Source organism: Sciurus vulgaris (genome assembly GCF_902686455.1).
Source record: "Sciurus vulgaris genome assembly, chromosome: 8".
In the NCBI taxonomy this organism is placed as follows: domain Eukaryota; kingdom Metazoa; phylum Chordata; class Mammalia; order Rodentia; family Sciuridae; genus Sciurus; species Sciurus vulgaris.
The window spans coordinates 100,839,209-100,862,056 of record NC_136468.1 but is presented as its reverse complement, the minus strand read 5'-3'; the positions used below and the strand labels follow the sequence as shown (position 1 = coordinate 100,862,056).

Genomic DNA, 22,848 nt, shown 5'->3' with positions numbered 1-22,848 from the left:
AGGTGACTGGATCATGAGGGCTCTGACCTCTTCAATGGATTAATCCACTTATGGATTTAAAATGAGTTTCAAGGGAGGGACTTTGTTATTAAAGTGAGCTTGCTCTCTCTTGCTTCCCAGCTATTATTAGATGAGCAACTTTGCTCTACTACACTCTCCCCACAAAGATGTTCTGCTTCACTACAAGCCAAGAGCAACCAGACAAAGTAATCATGGACTGAAACTATAAGACAAAATAAACCCTTCTTCCAAAAGGTAGATGATTGATTGATTGATTGATTGATTGATTGATTGAACATTAATCTAAAGCCAAAGAAAAGGGAACAACTCAGTGTTACATCCTTGATGGATAGTCTCAAATATCTGTGAGTTGTTTTCCTTAACGGTATGTTTTATATTTCCTACATGAAATTTTCTCCAAATTAAATATTTTTTCTGAGACTTTCAGTATAAGAAAGGGTCAAGTTAGAAAACCTAAATCACATCATTTCTCTTTTCAGAAACTATATTAAAAATAATAATTTGATAAAAAGAATAAAGTTGTTTATTAGTTAACTGAAAGGCTAAAAAGAGAACTCTAAGGCATTACAGAGGTAACAAGAAGCAACTACAGCTGGAGAAAAACTGCAAGATGGTGATCGTTGAGCTTAAAGAAAGCTTAAAGAACTTAAAGAAAAAGCCAGTGGAGCTAAATCTCAGACCTCTGAAGAAAAGGTGCTGGCCCGTTAGGGCTCCTTTCTCTGAAAGGACAGCCTGAAGCTGCTTCTGTAAGTGACAAGAAAACTGCAAACTTGGTTGAGTTGCTGCTTGCTACATGACCAACTGCTGCCAAGGTGAAGTGTTGCTGGGCTGATGATTCTAAGAGCCATAAAAGAACTGGAGTGCATGAGAAGAAAGCAGAAAAATAACAGGAAAGACAAAGTCCTGTCCCCTTCTCACCTTGCCTACTTACTCCCTCTAAGTGCCTCTTCTATGAACAATTCAAACAGGAAGTCAGATGGCAATGCAGAAATGTGAACTGAAGAAGCTCTGCTCCAACAGTACAAAGCAGAAGATAGAAGGGTGAATGTGATGCTGAGAAACAACCAGTAGCTGGCACAGTTCACCCTTGGCGACTCACATCCACATCTATCCTTTCGTACAAAACAACTCTATATTTCCACTTACCATGTAACTGTTCTTTTTAAAATTTGTTCTTTTTATTTATCCATGACTGTAGTTTGTATTTTGACATATCATACAAACATGAAGTATAACTCCCCACGCTTGGGATTGTACTTAATGTGGAGTTTCACTGGTCATGTATTCATGTGAACATAGGAAAGTTATGTCCAATTCATTGTACTGTCTTTCCTATTTCCATCTCCCTTTCCCTTTATTCCCCTTTGATGATGTAACTATTCTTAGTACAAAAAAGACACCTTGTCTTCAAAATGAGAACAAATCCAAACAATCATCCCTGTTATGTTACTCCCCAAATTCAGTCACAGTCCCATTTGAACTTTCCCTTAACTAATTGGTACCCTTAAAAAAAGCTGCAAGAAAGGAAAGGAGATAGGAATTAACAAATACAAATATATATGTATAACTATACACATATTACAAGCAAGAAAGAACATACATGTTGATGTTGATGCTACAGTCTTTTTTTTTTTATGAAACTGATCATGAGGTTGTCATGATGTTATAACTTCCTTTTTCTTGCACTAACTACTCCATATTTCTTCTACTCTCAGTCAAGACTTCTGCTGGTCAGTGCTCTAACCTGGTTAGCTAATATGAACATTCATTCCTAAAGTGTCCAAATCCTGTTTTGGTGAATGTGATTTTCCATTAACTTCTATTATTTGACATGAAAGTACTAGGAGAGTTCCAAGACAATGCCCTGGATCCTCCCCATCCCCTTTGGGTAGCAGCAACCCAATTTTTCTTTGATAATCGGGATCAGTTACCACTAAAGCAACTGGTGACCTTTGTCACGAAGGAAATAATTTGGCTGCAAAAATATATAGCTATGGGTTCATGCCTATGAAGTTAATGTTTTCACTATATATCATCCAGGAGCACCTTTCCTAATAGGCAGATAGAATGGAGACACACCCTGGAAGAATGAGGTTGTGTCTTAGAGGAAGCAATGTGTACTTTGAGTTAGAGTTCAATATATCATGCTCTTACTCCTACAGCTAAAATACTCCAAGTATGGAAATCAAGAAATTAGGAATGACTCCTTTTACTGCAATACCCAGTAACCTGTTCTTAGATTCTGAGTTTTTAAGCTCCCCTGATTGGCAACATTGTTTCCCAGGGAAGAAATGCCTTAGCCAGGTGATATGATGATGTTTACATTGAATTGAAAGATGTGATTGGCACCTGTTTTTTTTTTTTTTTTGTATCACTAAAGCAACTGGTGACAAGGTTTAGAATGTTAAGTGACTTGTTCAAGATCACTTAACTAGTGACAGAGGCAGCCACCTGATTCTGAATGCTATGTGCTTCACTATTAAGGAAAGACAGAAAGAAAGGAAGGGAGAAAAAGAGGAAAGAAGGGATGAAGGATGGAAGCAGAGAAGAAAGTGCCTGAAATTAAATGGTTTGATTAGCAATGGTAATACTTCTTGATTTTGAAGACTAGACAACAATAAATTCATATGAAAACCATTTAAAGGTATAACATAAGAAATGAAAGTGTTGCTTCTTATCTGATCATTCTCACTTTATTGTATTTTCCATAATCTAGGTTTTTCAACTGTATTCCTCAGCGCATGACAATTATAACTATTTTAAATCCACTAGCTACTCTTGCAATTAAATTTGTTTACTAGTTTTGAGTTGAAATCTGGTTTCAGAACCTGAATATTAGAAATTATACCTGTCAATCCGAAAGATAAATACAAGAAACTGCATCCCTTTTCAAACTTTTCCATTCTTTCTCTTGCCATCTAAATTGCAGCAATAAACACCTCCTTCAAAGACTGCAGAAGCATGTGCACATGCTGCCAGCTTATAAAGGAAAATGAAACTCTTATTCAAGTTATTTTTACCTGGGATACTTTCGTCCACGAACCAGAAATATTACAGAAGTGAGAGCACAGATGGAGTGGCAAATCTCTCACCTTAAATTCGGTTTGTCACTGCCAAGAATTTGTTCTTTTCTTCTTCCTACTACAGCACATACCTTGAAAGAGTCCTGGTTGTTTGTTTTGTTAGCATTTTGTACTCTGAAGATAAATGTTTTCCATGAAATGTAATGACTAATATTTTATAAAGTTCTTTCCTATCGATTATTTCATTGGATCTCATGATAACCTTCAGAGATATCTATTATCACCATTTCACAAATCATGAAGCTAAGGTTCACAGGGATAGACTACTTTAAATTATAAAATTAAAACTCATATTTTCTGATTCAAATTATTCTAAACCACAAAAGCCCATACAGTTTCCCTTTAATATCCACCAGAATTTCTTCAACCTGTTTCACTTGTAGCCTTTTGAATTATATTCAATACTATATTATGAAAATTATGAATATTCTAGTATTATAAGGATATCACATGTCTTTTAGCATTATTTTGTTCTTCCATATATCTGAGAAACTAACTATTAGTATCCCCTAAATCTGAATTGTGTGTCAACCCTTATTTGGACTTTTCCTTCTGACTTAATAAAAAAGTTCCATATTATTTTCTTTTGATTATTCTGTCTGTCTGAATAAGTAAGCCATTTTCCATTATTCTGATAGTCTTCTAAACTTTAAATTCAGGAAGCTATCCAGATCCTTTTTAAAGATAGGCCAAATTCCAAAGCATCATATGGTATAACAGAGCCACATGCTATTGGTAACTCTGTCATTTACTCAGTTTCTGGAACAAATGAGCCGTCAAAATGAGGGTTTTTTTTTTTTTTTTTTTTTCAGAGATGAAATTTGTTGACTACCTTTTCAAGTTACCTACTTATTTTCTGAATTACTTCAATTCTTATTGAAATTCACATTGAATCTATGTTGGCAATATAGGTGTCCTCTACTAAAAGGAAAAGCTGTGTGTATTCATTATTAAGCAAAAATAAGGTTTGTTTGCTATTCTAAGCTAATAAAACTTAAAAAGACCATATTTTATGAATTGCCCCCATTGTACTTTTCAATTATAATTTCTAATCTTTTGGCAATTCATATCAGAAATTAAATTCAAATATATGCTTTCAAAATGTTCTCACCTTTGCCTATTTTCAGCTAAAATAATTTTCTGAATCTGCTGCATATTTATCTACAATGCTGTTTCATTGTAATATTTGTTTACTTATTTAAATTATCTATTTTGAAATCATTTCAGACTTGAAAATCAGTGCGAAGAGTTCTAATGTATTCTTTACCCAGATTCCCCTAATGCTAGCATCTCACACTGCCATGCTACAATTGCCAAAACCAAAAAACTATTATAACTAAACTAGAGATTATATTTAGATTTCATTAGCTTTCCCACTAATGTCCTTTTCCTACATAAGGCTCTAATTCAGGATCACACTTAGGATTTAGTGGTCATGTCTCCTCCAACTCAGAATTCTTCAGTCTTTTCTTGTCTTTCATGATGATTGCATTGGGTGGTAATTTTTTAGAATGCTTTTCACTTGCATTTGATGTGTTCTCTTGATTAAACCAAGGTTATGAACTTTTGAGAATACTATCACATTATTAATCAGCACATTGTATCCAGGAATATATTATATTGACATATCATTACTGTTGATGTTACCAGGAACACAGTTAATATGTATCTACCAGTTTTCTCCACTAAAAAGTTATCATTTTTCCTATTGTAACCAATAAATATTTGAGGGGTGAATGGTAAGGTACTGCAAATATTCTCTTTCTTTGTAAACATTCACCTTCTCATGTAATCATTCACCAGTGTATTCTGCCAACAGTAATTGTTGCTGTGTTCTAAGAGTGACTTTCTGTTTCTTTCCCCTCTTCTATATTAACTGGAATTCTGTAAAAAGAATTGTCCTTTTCCCTTATTCATTCATTTATTTCATCACTTATTATATAAGTATGAATTAGTATTTATTTTATTATTTATAATTCAAAGAATTTTGGTCTACATTTGTTGCTTGGGTCACTTTGTTGTGTAATTTGTTTTAGTTTTGGTCATTGGGAGTTCTTTCAGATTAGCTCCTGTATTTTTTTTGACATGTCCCCATACTTCCTTCTTTTCTGGAAAACCACAGATCCAAACTTATCTTGGATTTTTTCTGCACCTGAACTAAAATCAACTACTTATTCTAAGAAGCTCTGATATTTTTAATGTGAGAAAAATATTTAACAAGCAAGATCTAGGAATTAAATATGTTCTAACTACTGGGGTAACACTGCTTCTATGACACTAAATGCTTGAATACTAACTGATGTAAGCATATGTATCTATACTTATATATCTGTATGTCTTTTAAAAAGAATATATGACTTGGTACCTCTGTCTTTGATTTCAGTCCAGCACTACAGGGTTCATTCTATCATTCTCACTGTGCTTTCTTACAACTTCTTTCTACAATGCAAGAAATCTTACTTTCATTATATACAATATATTCACTTATTTTTTCAACCCTAGTATATATGTAAGGTAGTTTCACACTTATTAAACCATGATCATTTAAAAAACAGATTTACCAACTAGAGGATATTATTTGTATGTGGTCATTTTTATCTTTAACATATCTGGTCAAAAGACTTGTTTTCCAAGTTACTTAGGTCTGTTCTTCTCTTTCCTACCCTGTTCAATATGGTTATGTCATTTGTCTGTCACAGTCTAGATTCCATCTTGGGTTCTCTTGATATTCTGGGTGGATTTTCTCTTAATTATAAGTGTTTTTTATAGTGCAGACTGTAATGTGTATGGGTTTTGATAAATGTATTAAATTTTTTATCTACCACTGTAGTGCCATATAGAACAGTTGAAGCACCCCAAATTCCCTTGCACTGTGGCTAGATCATTAATCTCGACCCCCACTGACAATCACTCATCTGTTTTTCAGAAAACATAGTTTTGCTTCTCCCAGAATGCTTTTTAATGAAATTATATAACATGCAGTTCTTTTGCTTGGCTTCTTTCACACAGCAAAATGTAATTTAGATTTACCAGGGTGAGAAGGAGTGTTAACTGCCAGACTGACAATAATTATCAAAACAATAATTATCAAAAACAATTTCACAAAAGTGAAATTAAGAAATAAATTTCATTTACTTCATCATCAAAAAGAATAAAACTCAGATATAAATTTAATAAGCAATGCAAAACTTATACACTAAAAATTATAAAGCATTTTTGAAAGAAATTAAAAGAATAAAAAAATAGAAATATCTACCAGTTTCATGTATCAGAAGACTTAATATGTTAAAATGGCAATACTAACCTGAACTGATCTGTAGTTTCAACAAAAGTCCTATCAAAAATCCCTCTGGCTTCCTACATAAATTGCCAAGCTACTTCTAAAATTTAGGTAAAAATGTAAAGGACCTGGAAAAAACAAAACAATCTTTAAAATAAAAAACAAAGTTGAGGTACCCACACTTCCTTATCTCAAAACTTAAAAATACAGTAATCAAGATAACATGTTGCTGGAAAAAGGGATATAAACATATAAATTAATGAAACAAATCCTCACATTTACATTTACAGAATTGATTTTCAACAAGAGTGCAAAAATAATTTGATGGGGAAAGAACAGTCTTTGCAACAATTGGTGCTATATCAACTATAACCTGAAAAGAAAACCCCTACATCTCACCATATGCAAGAAAAATCACTCAAAATGTATAATAGACAAAAGTGTAAATAGTAAAACTACAAAATTGTTAGAATAAAACAGTCACAAATGATCATATCCTTGGATTAGGCAATGGTTTCTTGGATAAGACACCAAAAACAAAAGGAACAAAAGAGAAAAATAGGTAAATGGAACTTCAACAAAATTAAAAACCTTTGTGCTTTCTTCACCAAGAAAATGAAGACAACTCAGAGAATGGAAGAAAATATTTGCAAGTCATATATTCATTTAGAAACTTGTATGCAGAAGACCTCAAGAACTCTTAGAACTCAATAATAATATGAAACAATCCAACTCTCAAAATGGGCAAAAGATTTGAATAGACGTTTAAATAAAGTAGACATACAAAAAGACCAGGAGTATTTTTAAAGATTTTCAATATCACTGTCAATTGTGAAATTGAAACTACAGTGAAATACCACTTCACAACTACTAGTATGCTGGTTTGAAGAAAAAAAAAAAAGGAAGGAAGGACAGGTTGGGAACGAGGGAGGGAAAATAATAATTGTTGGCAGGGATATAGAGACATTAGAATTCTCACACATCACACATTGCTAATGGGATTTTTAAATAAAGTCACTTTGGAAAAAAGTTTAGCCATTAAAAATGTTAAGCAGAAGTGTTATCAATATGAACTAGTAATTTTATTCCTAGGTATATACCCAAGAGATTTGAAAGTATATGTGCATATAAAGGTCTGCATATGAATTTACACAGGCACAGTTTTCATGATAGCTGGTAAGTTGTAAGTAAACTGATAAGTAACATGTGGTATATACATACAATGGAATACTATTCAGTCCTACAAAGGAATGAAATACTGATTATACATGCTACTGGAAGAATCTTGGAAACATTATTCTATGTGAAAGACACTCACAAATGGACATAGTTTGGATGATTCCATTTATATGAAAAGACTAAAACAGACAAATCCATAGAAACAGAAATTAGATTAACGGTTACCTAGAAAATAGATTAGTGGAGCTTAGAAGGGAAGAATGTGTAGACACTGTTAATGGAGTTGCATTTAGTTATTATGGAAATGTCCTTAAATTAGATAGTGGTGATGGGTGTGCAAGTCTGAAAATGTACTAAAAATCATGAACTATATACTTTGAAAGGTAATTTTATGGAATGTGAATAACAGATCAATAAAGTTGTTTTCTGAAAGCTCATATACTGTATTATTCCCTTTATATAACATTCTTGAAATGGTGGAATCATAGAGATAGAAGACAAATTGATGTTTGTCATAGATTAGGAGTGAGGGTGTGAGGCTAGGACTCCAAAGAGTAGCATGAAAGATGTCATTGATTATGGAACAGTTCTGTATAACAGTTCTGTTTGTGCTTGTGGTTATACAAATTTACACATGTAATAAAACGATATAGAACTCTCCAACCACAATCATGTGCCAATGTCAGATTCCTCATTTTGCTATTATCCTTAATTATGTAAGAAGCAATCATTGAGGGAAACAAAGAGAGGAGTCCATGGGACCACTCTATATCATTTTTAAATTTTCATATGAATCTAATTATTTCCAGATCAAAAAACCAAAAACATGTTATTTTAAGAGCTTCAAACTCATACTTAACAACAACGTCCTGATTATTCACTTGTCTCTCCATGAGTTCTTTAATAACCTGAAAGATATACCTGGTAAATAGACATATGTACTGCAGGCTCTAAAGCAAAGATATCACTCACTGCAAACAAAAAATGTGGAATTCCTCTTTATTAATTAATTTCATATTTGCTTGGAAAGAATAAACAAGGTATTATAATTCTTTCTTTCCCATGCTTATCATATTGCATTGGGTAATTAATGAACCCTGCAACTTCAGGCCTCAGATGATAAACTGAGTTGCAGAGGATCCACATCAGTACTGTAAAACCTGGCCTAAAGGAAACATCACCCTCTACTTAGGGCCCCTCCTGTACCATGTACAAGTTTCTGAGTCTCTAAAAAAATATACCTCTACTAAAGTATGCATAGATAAGATTCTCTGAGCCTAAATACCACTCAATTACCATTCTCTCTCTCTCTCTCTCTCTCTCTCTCTCTCTCTCTCTCTCTCTCTCTCTCTCTCTCTCTCTCTCTCTCTTTCTCTTTCTCTCTCTCTCTCTCTCTCTCTCTCTCTCCCTCTCTCTCTCTCTCTCTCTTTGGGGGGAGATACTGGGGATTGGACCCAGGTGTGCTTTACCACAGAGTCACATCCCCCACCATTTTTTATTTTGAGACAGGGGCTCACTAAGTTACTCAGAGTTTTGCTAAGTTGCTGAGGCTGGTCTCAAACTTACGATCTTTTGGCTTCAACCTCCCACCCCCAAATTACTGGGATTATAGCCATGTGCCACCATACCTAGCTCAATTACCATCATTCCTATGAGACTTCTTCAGCTTAAGTAAGCCCTGGTTACAGTGCATAAATTTTTTAAGATGCAGTTCACTATTTCAAAACTGTGGTGCCATTGAGCACTTTGTCTAAAAGGATTCTAAAGTATAGAAAAGCATTCTGCCTTGCATGTGTCTGTTCCTACACATGGGTATCCCTGCACAATTAGGTCCTGGATCCCTCCTGTTTTAGAAACAATTGGAGAACAAGTAAAATGGAGCTCCCTGGTACTAGGAACAGAGTCTTATTCTGGAGTTAACTCTTTAAAACAGCATTTACAACCCAAGATGGACAGAGCAGGACTTAGAGCAGATTGTATTATCTAATTGCAGTTCAATGTACACTGTTCCCAAGATGCCCATATATATCTATGTTGAAGTAACTGACTACCTTTAACCTAGAGCATAATGTTAGTCTTCACAGTGCTTACAGATTAATTGGTAATCTGTAGCTTGATTATTACCAGAAGTTGAGTTTATTAGAAACTCAAACCTAGATTTCTAGCTGGCAGGGTATTAAAAAAAATGAATGAAGAACTAAATCAGGCAAGTTTCTGAGAAATCTCACAATGCGTGTTTTTTGGTAGACTATGTTGAAAGTAGCTTGGACAGAGACTTCTATTTTCTCCCTTGCATGTCTACTATATGACTGATATAATCTACATATCTCATATGTTGCTGTACATAGGCATCCTATATCATCCTGGGCTTTATTGTCCAGAAGGGTATCGGCCAGCAGAAAGACCAAGTGGTACTCAGGATCTCCAGAACACATCACTGGTGGTATGAGCATATCTGCTCCACTTCCAGGAGCTAGTGTCATGCTGTGTGGTCCTACATTTTGGATATAGATCAAACTCATCAGCATGGCATGAGTATTCCATGAATAATTCCATTGACTCTTGAATTCTTCATCTCTCACCACCTCTTACTCATACTCTATGCTCTGAACACACACACTACCTGAATTACTCATATTTCTCAAGGAAGTTTCACATCTCCTATTTTTTTTTTTTTTTTTTGCTGTTTCTTTTTGCTGTTTCCTGCATTAGCTCCTCTTTTACCATCCCATTTTCCAGAACACATCTAATAATTTGAAAAAATCCAAAACTGTCATAATTTGAAGTGCTTCAAATTATATATCTCATAGATACATTAAAAACCAGTGAGAGGCAATTTAATACTCATTTTATAGGGGAAGAAAACTAAAGCAGAGGGAGAATGGGTTACACTCACAGTCATTTCCTAAGTGGAAGAGTTCAGACAAAAAGCCAGTCTGACCAACTGAAAACACCACATTCATACCATAATGCTCCTCTCTATCTTGAGTATTTTAAGGTCCTACAATGAATTCTTGGGGAATCCTCTAAAAATCTGATAGAGTTACCTCTACCCTAGGCCTGTCTTCTCAGAACCCCTGCTGCTAAAACTCTGGGATCTATATTTTGGAAAAGTTCACCAATTGACTCTAAGGCACATCCTGTTTGAGAGCCACTGTCTGATGACATAGAGGACTTGGAACCACTATTGACACTCAAGAAACTGGATAGCATCTGAAACCAATTTAGGTGATATACTGCTTTTCAAAATAGTTAAGTGAAACATATCTATTTTGTAAAACTAAGAATCTGTAGAGATGTACTTCCAGGAGTAACTGCATTCTGGTAACATTTTAATTACATTTTGTAAATTAGCAAAAATCTGTTTTGTAAAGAAAAATGAATTTAAATTATCTTTCATTTAAATTTTTGACAAGGGATCAACTACAATTGTGTAGAGAATATCTGAACATTTGATTGAGTGTGTGGCTGTCTTAGTGGTCCTCAGGAATCAGAAATAAAATCTCAACTATAATGCAGAAATATTAATAACAATTTAGGCCTCACACTATTCAATGTGCCATGCTTCTGGCATAGCAAAAAGATGTTATTATAATCAATAAATTTGAAATTAAAGAAAATTTGAAATGAGAGAAAAAAACTATGGCAGGGCCCTTGCTACTTTATACTTTTCAATATTTTAAAATCAAGGCTCTTTGTCTTTGTGTTTATGTAATATGTGATATTTGAAATGAAATTTGCTTTGTGTTAATATTTTTTTTATTCTGAAATAATTTTTAACTTAGGTAAAAGTTACAAAGTGCAGTTCTAATATACTTCTGACCCAGTTCCTACTATTAAGACTTTTTTTTTTTTTGCGGGGGGGTGGGGAGGGGGGGGATACTAGGGATTGAAGCCAGGGTTACTTAACCACTAAGACACATCCCCAGCCCTTTTTATTTTTTATTTTGAAGTAGGATCTCACTAAGTTGCTTAGGGCTTGATAAGTTGCTGAAGCTGGCTTTGAACTTGGGATCCTCTTGCCTCAACCTCATACATAAACCACTGAGATTACAAGCATGTACCACCACATTCAACTACTATCAACATCTTACCTAAACATAATAAAATTATAAAAATAAAAATATTAAAATTGATAACATACCATTATCTACTGGCCTTCTTCAAATTCTGGCAAGTGTACCATCTTTTCTTTGGACTGAGATACAGTCTAGAAGCCCACATTGCATGTAAATTTTATGTGTTTTCTTTTCTTTTTCTTTTTCATTTAACTTTCATTTGTTCTTTTAGTTATACATGATAGTAGAGTCTATTTTGACATATTTATACAAACATGGAATATATTTTATTCTAATTAGGATGCTGTGTCTTTTTAAACTTCTCCAATCTGAAAAGTTACTGTTTGTCTTCAATGACCTTGACACTTTTGAAGAATTCTATCCAGCTATTTTAACAAATATCTCTCAGTTTGAGTTAGTGAGTCAGATGTTTTCCCTTTATTGCTTAAAGTTATGTGTTTGGGGGCAAGAAATTTATGTTATATACCATATCAAACAGTACCTGAAACAACAGAGCTTCTTACTAGTGATCACTTGGTTAAACTGGTATTTATAAAATTCTTTCACTGTAAAGTTATTACTTTTTTCTTTGTAACCAATAAGGTGGAAAGACATTTTGAGATTAGGTAAAATTTATTTTTCATCAAAACTTTTGAATCCACTAGTAGATTTTCCTGCAATAAATATAACTATGGCATTTATCTAAGGCCAATTTTCTATTCACCACATTCCTCTTATGCTAATTTAAATTCTACAGTATGCAAAGATTTTTCCATCCTTCCAGATTTATTTATTTATTTATTTATTCGAACATTTGTTTATATTAGTATGGTCTCAGAGATAATCATTTTATTATATTAGTTATAAACCTTTAATATAATTATATTTGGTCACTATTTTGTTATACTTTGTCTACTAGGAGCTCCTTGAAGATGACTCCTTTATATTTTTATCATAAAAATCATTTCCTGGGGTTTCAAGATGGCGGACAAGAGGGTAGCTGCATTTCATGTTGCTCCAGGACTCAGGATTCAAAAGAGGAGATATTGAGAGACTTGGGACCAAATCAAAGCAGCCGGGTGAGTGTCTCCCGTTGGGGAGGCGTCCTGGATGGGGCAGCAGTCCTGGAACGCAGGGAACATTGTGAAGTAGAGCTGCCCAGCGAGACACCCCTCCCGCCGCTGGAGCAGTGAACTCAGACAACTGGGAGCGTCGTAGAGGAGGCCGCTCAGCACAGCGCTGGGACTCGGAGCAACCACTGGGGCTCCAGGCAGCTGCCCAGAGGAGGAGCTGTGAGGAGAGCTGTTTGGACTCAGAGCAACCACTCCTGAACACCAGGGCCTGCCCGGAGGAGGAGGACAAGCATGGAGGAGCGCGGCGGGACGCTTGGACTCGGAGTGACTGCACCAGAACTACAGGTGGTTGCCAGAGGAGGAGCTGCGTGGCGAGCGGTTTGGACTCAGAGCGACCACTCCTGAACGCTGGGGCCTGCCCTGAGGAGGAGGACAAGGAGTGCCGCGGGTCACTTGGACTCAGAGTGACTGAACCAGACCTACACGTGGTTGCCAGAGGAGGAGCTGCGAGGCGAGCGGTTTGGACTCAGAGAGACCACTTCTGAACACCGGGGGGCTGCCTGGAGGAGGAGCGCCGTGGGTAGCTTGGTCACGGAGTGGCCGCACCAGAGCTCCGGGCGGCTGTCCAGAGGATGTGTGCAGCAGGTCACTTGGACTCAGAGTGACTCAGAGCAACTACTCCTGAACACCCCGGGGGGGCTACCCAGAGGAGGAGGAGGAATGGGGCGGGTCACTTGGACTCCAAGTGACTGCCCAGGGCTACGGGCGGTTGGCGGGAGGAGGTGGCATGCAGTGAGTTGCTTGGACTCCTAGTGACCGCACCGGAACACCGGGCGGCTGTCTGGAGGAAGAGGTGTGTGGCAGGTCGCTGGGACTCAGAGCGACTGTACGGGGCTCCAGGTGGCTACTCAGAGGAGGGGCCGCATAGCCAGGCAATTAGGTGCAGAGCAGGGTCCCAGGACCTAGGAGGCGTCTTGATGGGAGAGCCGCACAGAGACACACATAGGGGCGGAGTGAAGGTTCCAGGACTGTGGGCAGATTCTCTGAGGAGAGGCAGCCTAAGGAGACTCATCTGCGAAGGATGAAGCTCCCAGGCCCAGGAGGTAGGTCTGGGACCCTGGGAACGTTGCAGAGGAAGGCAGCCCAGCCCATGCAGTAGTTGTAGATTTTTTTTTTTAAATTGTAAACAAATGGGATACATGTTGCTTCTCTATTTGTACATGGCGTAAAGGCATACCATTTGTGGAATCATAAATTTACATAGGGTACTGTTGTTTGATTCATTCTGTTATTTTTTCCCTTCCCCCCACCCCTCCCACCTCTCTTTTCCCTCTATACAGTGCTTCCTTCCTCCATACTTGCCCCCCTCCCTAACCCTAACTCTAACCCTAACACTAACACTTCCCTCCCCCCATTATGTGTCATCATCCACTTATTAGTGATATCATTCTTCCTTTGGCTTTTTGAGATTGGCTTATCTCACTTAGCATGATATTCTCCAATTTCATCCATTTGCCTGAAAATGCCATAATTTTATCATTCTTTATGGCTGAGTAATATTCCATTGTATATATATACCACAGCTTCTTTATCCACTCATCAATTGAAGGGCATCTAGGTTGGTTCCACAGTCTGGCTATTGTGAATTGAGCAGCTATGAACATTGATGTGGCTGTATCTCTGTAGTATGCTGATTTTAAGTCCTTTGGGTATAGGCCAAGGAGTGGGATAGCTGGGTCAAATGGAGGGTCCATTCCAAGTTTTCTAAGGAATCTCCACACTGCTTTCCAGAGTGGCTGCACTAATTTGCAGTCCCACCAGCAACGTATGAGTACCTTTCTCCCCACATCCTCACCAACACCTGTTGTTGCTCATATTCTTGATAATCGCCATTCTAATTGGGGTGAGATGGAATCTTAGGGTGGTTTTGATTTGCATTTCTCTTATTACTAGAGATGTTGAACATTTTTCCATATGTTTGTTGATTGCTTGTACATCTTCTTCTGTGAAGTGTCTGTTCATTTCCTTAGCCCATTTGTTGATTGGATTATTTGTATTCTTGGTATAGAGTTTTTTGAGTTCTTTATAGATTCTGGAGATTAGTGCTGTATCTGAGGTATGATTGGCAAAGATTTTCTCCCACTCTGTAGGCTCTTTCTTCACACTGCTGATAGCTTCCTTTGCTGAGAGAAAGCTTTTTAGTTTGAATCTATCCCAGTTATTGATTCTTGCTTTTATTTCTTGTGGTATGGGAGTCCTGTTAAGGAAGTCTGGTCCTAGGCCGACATGTTGAAGATCTGCACTTACTTTTTCTTCTATAATCTGCAGGGTCTCTGGTCTGATTCCGAGGTCCTTAATCCATTTTGAGTTTAGTTTCGTGCATGGTGAGAGATATGGGTTTAGTTTCATTCTGTTGCATATGGATTTCCAATTCTCCCAGCACCATTTGTTGAAGAGGCTATCTTTTCTCCATTGCATATTTTTGGCCCCTTTGTCTAGTATGAGAAAATTGTATTTATTTGGGTTTGTGTCCGTGTCCTCTATTCTGTACCATTGATCTATCTTTCTATTTTGGTACCAATACCATGCCGTTTTTGTTACTATTGCTCTGTAGTAGAGTTGAAGATCTGGTATTGCGATACCCCCTGTTTCACTCTTCCTGCTAAGGATTGCTTTAGCTATTCTGGGTTTCTTATTCTTCCAGATGAATTTCATAATTGCTTGCTCTATTTCTGTAAGGTACGTAGTAGTTGTAGATTGAGGGTAACCTCTAGGAGGGGACCTGACCAGCGAGACCTCCCCACAAGTTGAGTCTTCCCTCCCGGGTGAGGTTTTCCCACAAGGATGGTAAAACCAGAGACACAGGCCCAAACAGGCCATGCCTCAGCCCGCAGCCTAATTCCCCTTTGGATGACCCTTGGTCAACAAGTGGACGCACCTCTGCCCACTAGCAGGGAATATACACCACCTGAAGGCCACCACCCCTAGAGAGGCAGCTTCCTTGTGGAGCACCGCACTATCAAACTCCTCAAAGACTTCAGCCTACTGAAGGCTAAGAGGGGATATACTAGAAATCTTCAGGGACATTATAAGTCAATAGAGGAAATCTGCAATATCTCAGGGGTCCACTGATACCTGAACAATATGAGAAAACAAGGGAAGAAAATGCCCCAAACAAATCTAGATGTTACATCAATAAAACCCAATGACACCATGGCAGAAGAAATGACAGAAAAGGAGTTCAGAATGTACATAATTAAAATGATCAAGGAAGCAAACGATGAGATGAAAGACCAAATGCAGGCACTGAATGATGAGATGAACGAGCAAATGTAGGCATTGAATGTCGCACCAATCGACAGTTAAAAGAGCAAATACAGGAAGCAAAAGATCATTTCAATAAAGAGTTAGAGATATTGAAAAAAAAAACAAACAGAAATCCTCGAAATGAAGGAAACAATAATTAAGAACTCCATAGAAAGCATATCCAATAGGATAGAACACCTGGAAGACAGAACCTCAGACACTGAAGACAAAATATTTAACCTTGAAAACAAAGTTGAACAAACAGAGAAGATGGTAAGAAATCATGAACAGAATCTATAAGAACTATGGGATATCACAAAAAGGCCAAATTTAAGTATCATTGGGATTGAGGAAGGCTTAGAGAAACAAACCAAAGGAATGAACAATCTATTCTATGAAATAATATCAGAAAATTTCCCAAATCTGAAGAATGAAATGGAAAATCAAGTTCAAGAGGCTTATAGGACTTCAAATACACAAAATTACAACAGACCCACACCAAGGCACATTATAATGAAAATACCTAACATACAGAATAAAGACAGAATTTTAAAGGCTGTGAGAGAAAAGAACCAAATTACATTCAGGGGGAAAGCAACACAGATATCAGCAGATTTTTCAGTCCAGACCCTAAAAGCTAGAAGGGCCTGGAACAACATTTTTCAAGCCCTGAAAGAAAATGGATGCCAACCAAGAATCTTATACCCAGCAAAACTTACCTTCAAATTTGACGATGCAATAAAATCCTTCCATGATAAACAAGCGCTAAAAGAATTTACAAAAAGAAAGCCAGCATTACAGAACATTCTCAGCAAAATATTCCATGAGGAAGAGATGAAAAACAAAGAAGCAAATCAGCAAAGGGAGGAATTATCCTAAAGGAATTGTCAAAGAGGAGGAACTAAGTCGTGTCAAATAAATAAATAAATAAATAAAATAAAATAAATGAACCAAATGACCTAGAATACAAATCATATCTCAATAATAACCCTGAATGTTAATGGCCTCAATTCATCAATCAAAAGCCATAGACTGGCAGATTGGATTAAAAAGAAAGATCCAACAATATGTTGCCTGCAAGAGACTCACCTCATAGAAAAAGATACCAATAGACTAAAGGTGAAAGGATGGGGAAAAACATACCATGCACATGGACTCAGCAAAAAAGCTGGAGTATCCATCCTCATTTCAGATAATGTGGACTTCAAGCCAAAGTTAGTCAGAAGGGATAAAGAAGGACATTTCATACTGCTTAATGGAAGCATAAATCAACAAGATATAACAATCGTAAACATCTATGCCGCAAACAGTGGCTCATCCATGTACGTCAAACAAATCCTTCTCAATTTCAGAAACCAAATAGACCATAACACAACAATACTAGGTGATTTTAACACGCCTCTCTCACCACTGGACAGATTTTCCAAACAAAAATTGAACAAAGAAACCATAGATCTCAATAACACAATCAATAATTTAGACTTAACAGACATTTATAGAATATACCATCCAACCAAGATCGAATACACTTTCTTCTCAGCAGCACATGGATCCTTCTCTAAAATAGACTATATATTATGCCACAAAGCTAATGTTAGCAAATACAAGAAGATAGAGACACTACCTTGTATTCTATCAGATCATAATGGATTGAAGTTAGAAATAAATGAAAGAGTAAAAAACAGAAACTACTCCAACACCTGGAGATTAAACAATATGCCATTATATGATTAATGGATAAGAGAAGACATTAGGAAGGAAATTAAAAAATTCTTAGAGGTAAATGAGAACAAAGAAATATCATATCAAAATCTCTGGGACATGATGAAAGCAGTACTTAGAGGAAAATTTATTTCATGGAGCGCATTAAATAAAAGAAGTAAAACGAACTAACACTACAGCTCAAAGCCCTAGAAAAAGAAGAATAGACCAGCACCAAAAGTAGTAGAAGACAGGAAATAGTTAAACTCAGAGCTGAAATCAACGAAATTGAAACAAAAGAAACAATACAAAAAATTGACAAAATAAATAGTTGGTTCTTCAAAAAAATAAACAAAATTGATAAACCTTTAGCCACACTAACAAAGAGAAGACCAGAGAAAACCCAAATCACTAAAATTGAGAATAAACAAGGTAATATCACAACAGACACGATTGAAATACAAAACATAATTAGAAGCTATTTTGAAAATCTATACTCCAACAAAACAGAACATTTCGAAGACATCAACAGGTTTCTAGAGACATAGGAATTGCCTAAACTGAACGAGGAGGACATACACAATTTAAATAGACCAATTTCAAGTAATGAAATAGAAGTCATCAAAAGCCTCCCAACAAAGAAAAGTCTGGGACCAGATGGGTTCTCAGCCGAGTTCTACAAAACCTTTAAAGAAGAGCTCATTCCAATACTTCTCAAAGTATTCCATAAAATAGAAGAGGAGGGAACCCTCCCAAACTCATTCTATGAAGCCAATATCACACTGATACCTAAACCAGACAGAGACACATGGAGGAAAGAAAATTTCAGACCAATATCCTTAATGAACATCGACACAAAAATTCTCAACAAAATTTTAGCAAATCGCATACAAAAACGTATTAAAAAGATAGTGCACCATGATCAAGTGGGTTTCATACCAGGGATGCAAGGTTGCTTCAACATCAGGAAATCAATAAATGTAATTCACCATATCAATAGACTTAAAGTCAAGAATCACATGATTATTTCAATAGATGCAGAAAAAGCATTTGATAAAATACAGCACCCCTTCATGCTCAAAACACTAGAAAAAATTGGGATAGTGGGAACATTCCTTAACATTGTAAAGGCCATCTATGCTAAGCCCATGGCTAATATCATTCTAAATGGTGAAAAACTGAAAGCATTCCCCCTAAAAACTGGAACAAGGCAGGGATGCCCTCTTTCACCACTTCTATTCAATATCGTCCTTGAAACTCTAGCCAGAGCAATTAGACAGACCAAAGAAATTAAAGGGATACGAATAGGAAAAGAAGAACTCAAACTATCCCTATTTGCTGATGATATGATTATATACTTAGAGGAACCAGGAAATTCCACCAGAAAACTTTTAGAACTCATAAGTGAATTCAGTAAAGTAGCAGGATATAAGATCAATGCACATAAATCTAATGCATTTTTATACATAAGTGATGAATCTTTGGAAAGAATAATTAGGAAAACTACCCCATTCACAATAGCCTCAAAAAATAAAATAAAATACTTGGGAATCAATCTCACAAAAGAGGTGAAAGACCTCTACAATGAGAACTACAGAACACTAAAGAAAGAAATTAAAGAAAACCTTAGAAGATGGAAAGATCTTCCACGTTCTTGGATAGGAAGAATTAATAATTGTCAAAATGGCCATACTACCTAAAGTGCTATACAGATTGAATGCAATTCCAATTAAAATCCCAATGATGTACCTTACAGAAATAGAGCAAGCAATTATGAAATTCATCTGGAAGAATAAGAAACCCAGAATAGCTAAAGCAATCCTTAGCAGGAAGAGTGAAACAGGGGGTATCGCAATACCAGATCTTCAACTCTACTACAGAGCAATAGTAACAAAAACGGCATGGTATTGGTACCAAAATAGAAAGGTAGATCAATGGTACAGAATAGAGGACATGGACACAAACCCAAATAAATACAATTTTCTCATACTAGACAAAGGGGCCAAAAATATGCAATGGAGATAAGATAGCCTCTTCAACAAATGGTGCTGGGAGAATTGGAAATCCATATGCAACAGAATGAAACTAAACCCATATCTCTTCCATGCATGAAACTAAACTCAAAATGGATTAAGGACCTCAGAATCAGACCAGAGACCCTGCAGATTATAGAAGAAAAAGTAGGTCCAGATCTTCAACATGTCGGCTTAGGACCAGACTTCCTCAACAGGACTCCCATACCACAAGAAATAAAAGCAAGAATCAATAACTGGGAAAGATTCAAACTAAAAAGCTTTCTCTCAGCAAAGGAAGCTATCAGCAATGCGAAGAAAGAGCCTACAGAGTGGGAGAATATCTTTGCCAATCATACTTCAGATAGAGCGCTAATCTCCAGAATCTATAAAGAACTCAAAAAACTCTACACCAAGAATACAAATAATCCAATCAACAAATGGGCTAAGGAAATGAACACTTCACAGAAGAAGATGTACAAGCAATCAACAAACATATGGAAAAATGTTCAACATCTCTAGTAATAAGAGAAATGCAAATCAAAAGCTCCCTAAGATTCCATCTCACCCCAATTAGAATGGTGATTATCAAGAATACAAGCAACAACAGGTGTTGGCGAAGATGTGGGGAAAAAGGTACACTCATACATTGCTGGTGGGGCTGCAAATTAGTGCAGCCACTCTGGAATGCAGTGTGGAGATTCCTTAGAAAACTTGGATGGGAACCACCATTTGACCCAGCTATCCCACTCCTTGGCCTATACCCAAAGGACTTAAAATCAGCATACTACAGAGATACAGCCACATCAATTTTCATAGCTGCTCAATTCACAATAGCCAGATTGTGGAACCAACCTAGATGTCCTTCAATTGATGAATGGATAAAGAAACTGTGGTATATATATACAATGGAATATTATTCAGCCATAAAGAATGATAAAATTATGGCATTTTCAGGCAAATGGATGAAATTGGAGAATATCTTGCTAAGTGAGATAAGCCAATCTCAAAAAACCAAAGGACGAATGATATCGCTAATAAGTGGATGATGACACATAATGGGGGAAGGGAAGTGTTAGTGTTAGGGTTAGAGTTTGGGTTAGGGAGGGGGGCAAGAATGGAGGAAGGAAGGACTGTATAGAGGGAAAAGAGGGGTGGGAGGGGTGTGGGGAAGGGAAAAAATAACAGAATGAATCAAACAACATTATCCTATGTAAATTTATGATTACACAAATGGTATGCCTTTACGCCATGTACAAACAGAGAAACAACATGTATCCCATTTGTTTACAATAAAAAAAAAAACATTTCGTATCATTTTTGAGCACATTATTACTTACTGGCACCAGAAGATATATCAGACTTAAATTATAATAGTTATGAAAAACTGGGTGGATAACTAAGTATTGTTCCAACTTGAACAACAGACTTTTTATTTTCACTCAGTCTTAATCATTGCAGATTCTGATAACTTACTTCTCTTTCTGAAAATTCTGTTTGTCTCACACTTGAAAATAATGCATTTACCAGAAAAATGTGGAATAAGTGCTAGGTAACCTCAAATGCTAGACGTGGAAAATTGATATTTAAGGAAAGTAGTATAAAGACCAGCTAATATTCATTTCTATAGGTCAAGATATTTTCTTTTTTTCTTTCTAGCAGAAAATATTTTAATAAGAAAGCAAACAGAATTCTGATATATAAAGCATTCAAAAGCAATTCCGTATGAGTATAAATATATTACTATTAATATATAAAACTCTAAACCTTGCTTAACTTACAATCAGTTTAGAAACTGGTGTTGCATATAATAATCTAGTTATTATTTATTAGGACTTTTATCCAATTTCTTTGCTTTGTCTTGATTACATATTATATGAAAATTCTAATGTATGCAAATAAGAAATTAGAGAACTGGTGATCCAATCCAGGGATGCTCTATTTCTGAGCAACATCCCCTGCCCTTTTTGTCTTATTTTTGAGGCAAGGTCTCTCTAAGTTGCTGAGGCTGACCTAGAACTTGACAATCCTCCTGCCTCAGCCCTTGGAGACACCAGGATTACCAGCATGGAGCATATTAATTTTTTGAGCACTTCAATTTAACAACTATGTCCAAATTCTCTCCAAGAAAGATGATCCCTTTTTAAAGAAACTTTTTTAAAATAGTAGAAATTTTTGCTTTAAAGTTGAAACATTCAGATTCCAGGTAGGATGGAGCAGTGTTCTATACTGTCTTTCTCACAGAATATAGTTATAGGTTCTGGACAGACTACATGGAGCAGCTATTTGATGACTCAAAAGTAAGTAGCAGATGATGGACTGAGAAAGAACAGAATTGCCACCAAACAAGTGGTAAGGCAAAGTTAATTTTCTATTTTCTATGACTACTAATATATTTTACTGCCGTACCCCTAGTTTGAATTTAGTACGCAGCAAACAAAGTGAGCCCTCAGTTGCAGACAAAGCTTCCAGAGAAGCTCTTTCAAAATTCTGGCTCAAGGAAGGGAAAGGGAATGCATAATACTTAGAGATAATGTGGGAACCGCCCATGATTTTCTTTTCCTTTTATCCACTCTCTTAACCCCTGGAACTTGGGCAATCCTACAGTGGCAGTGGTAGCAACAGCAGTGACAACAGAGACAATGGGAGCCAACAAAAGCCAAGGCCTGAGGGTGACAACCTTCCTCTGGGTTCCATGGAACTTGCTGTTTCAAAACTGTGTGGCCAAATCTTATTGCTCTTTTTCTCTCTCTGTCCCCCCCCCCCCCCACAACCTGGCCCCAAAAGCAGACTCAGGTGCAAGTAAACAGGCAGTTAGGAAAACTAAACCCATAGCTTTCTGATCAAAGTACCAAGAAGTGCCTTCCTGTACAGCTGGAAAATGCCAGGGAGAGCATGAAAGAAACTTGGAGATAAGATGACATAAAACCATTCGAGCACTACAGGTAACATAGTCTGCAACAGTATAATGCCTAGAAATCTACATATGCCAACTCCTGACCCATAACCATAGACAACAGAAATCACTGGACTTTCTTAGGTAAAGAAACATGAGTTTTAACAAGGACCTTGCATGATTATGGCCCAGTTATTCTTTGACAGATCAAACCAAAAACACTACCATAAAACTTTAAG

The 22,848-nt window shown here is 36.5% G+C and overlaps 1 protein-coding gene across 1 annotated transcript in view; it reads right to left on the bottom strand.

Annotated features, from left to right (window-relative positions):
* SUGCT (succinyl-CoA:glutarate-CoA transferase) overlaps positions 1-22,848 on the bottom strand; it is a 755,391-nt gene that overhangs the window by 336,113 nt on the left and 396,430 nt on the right.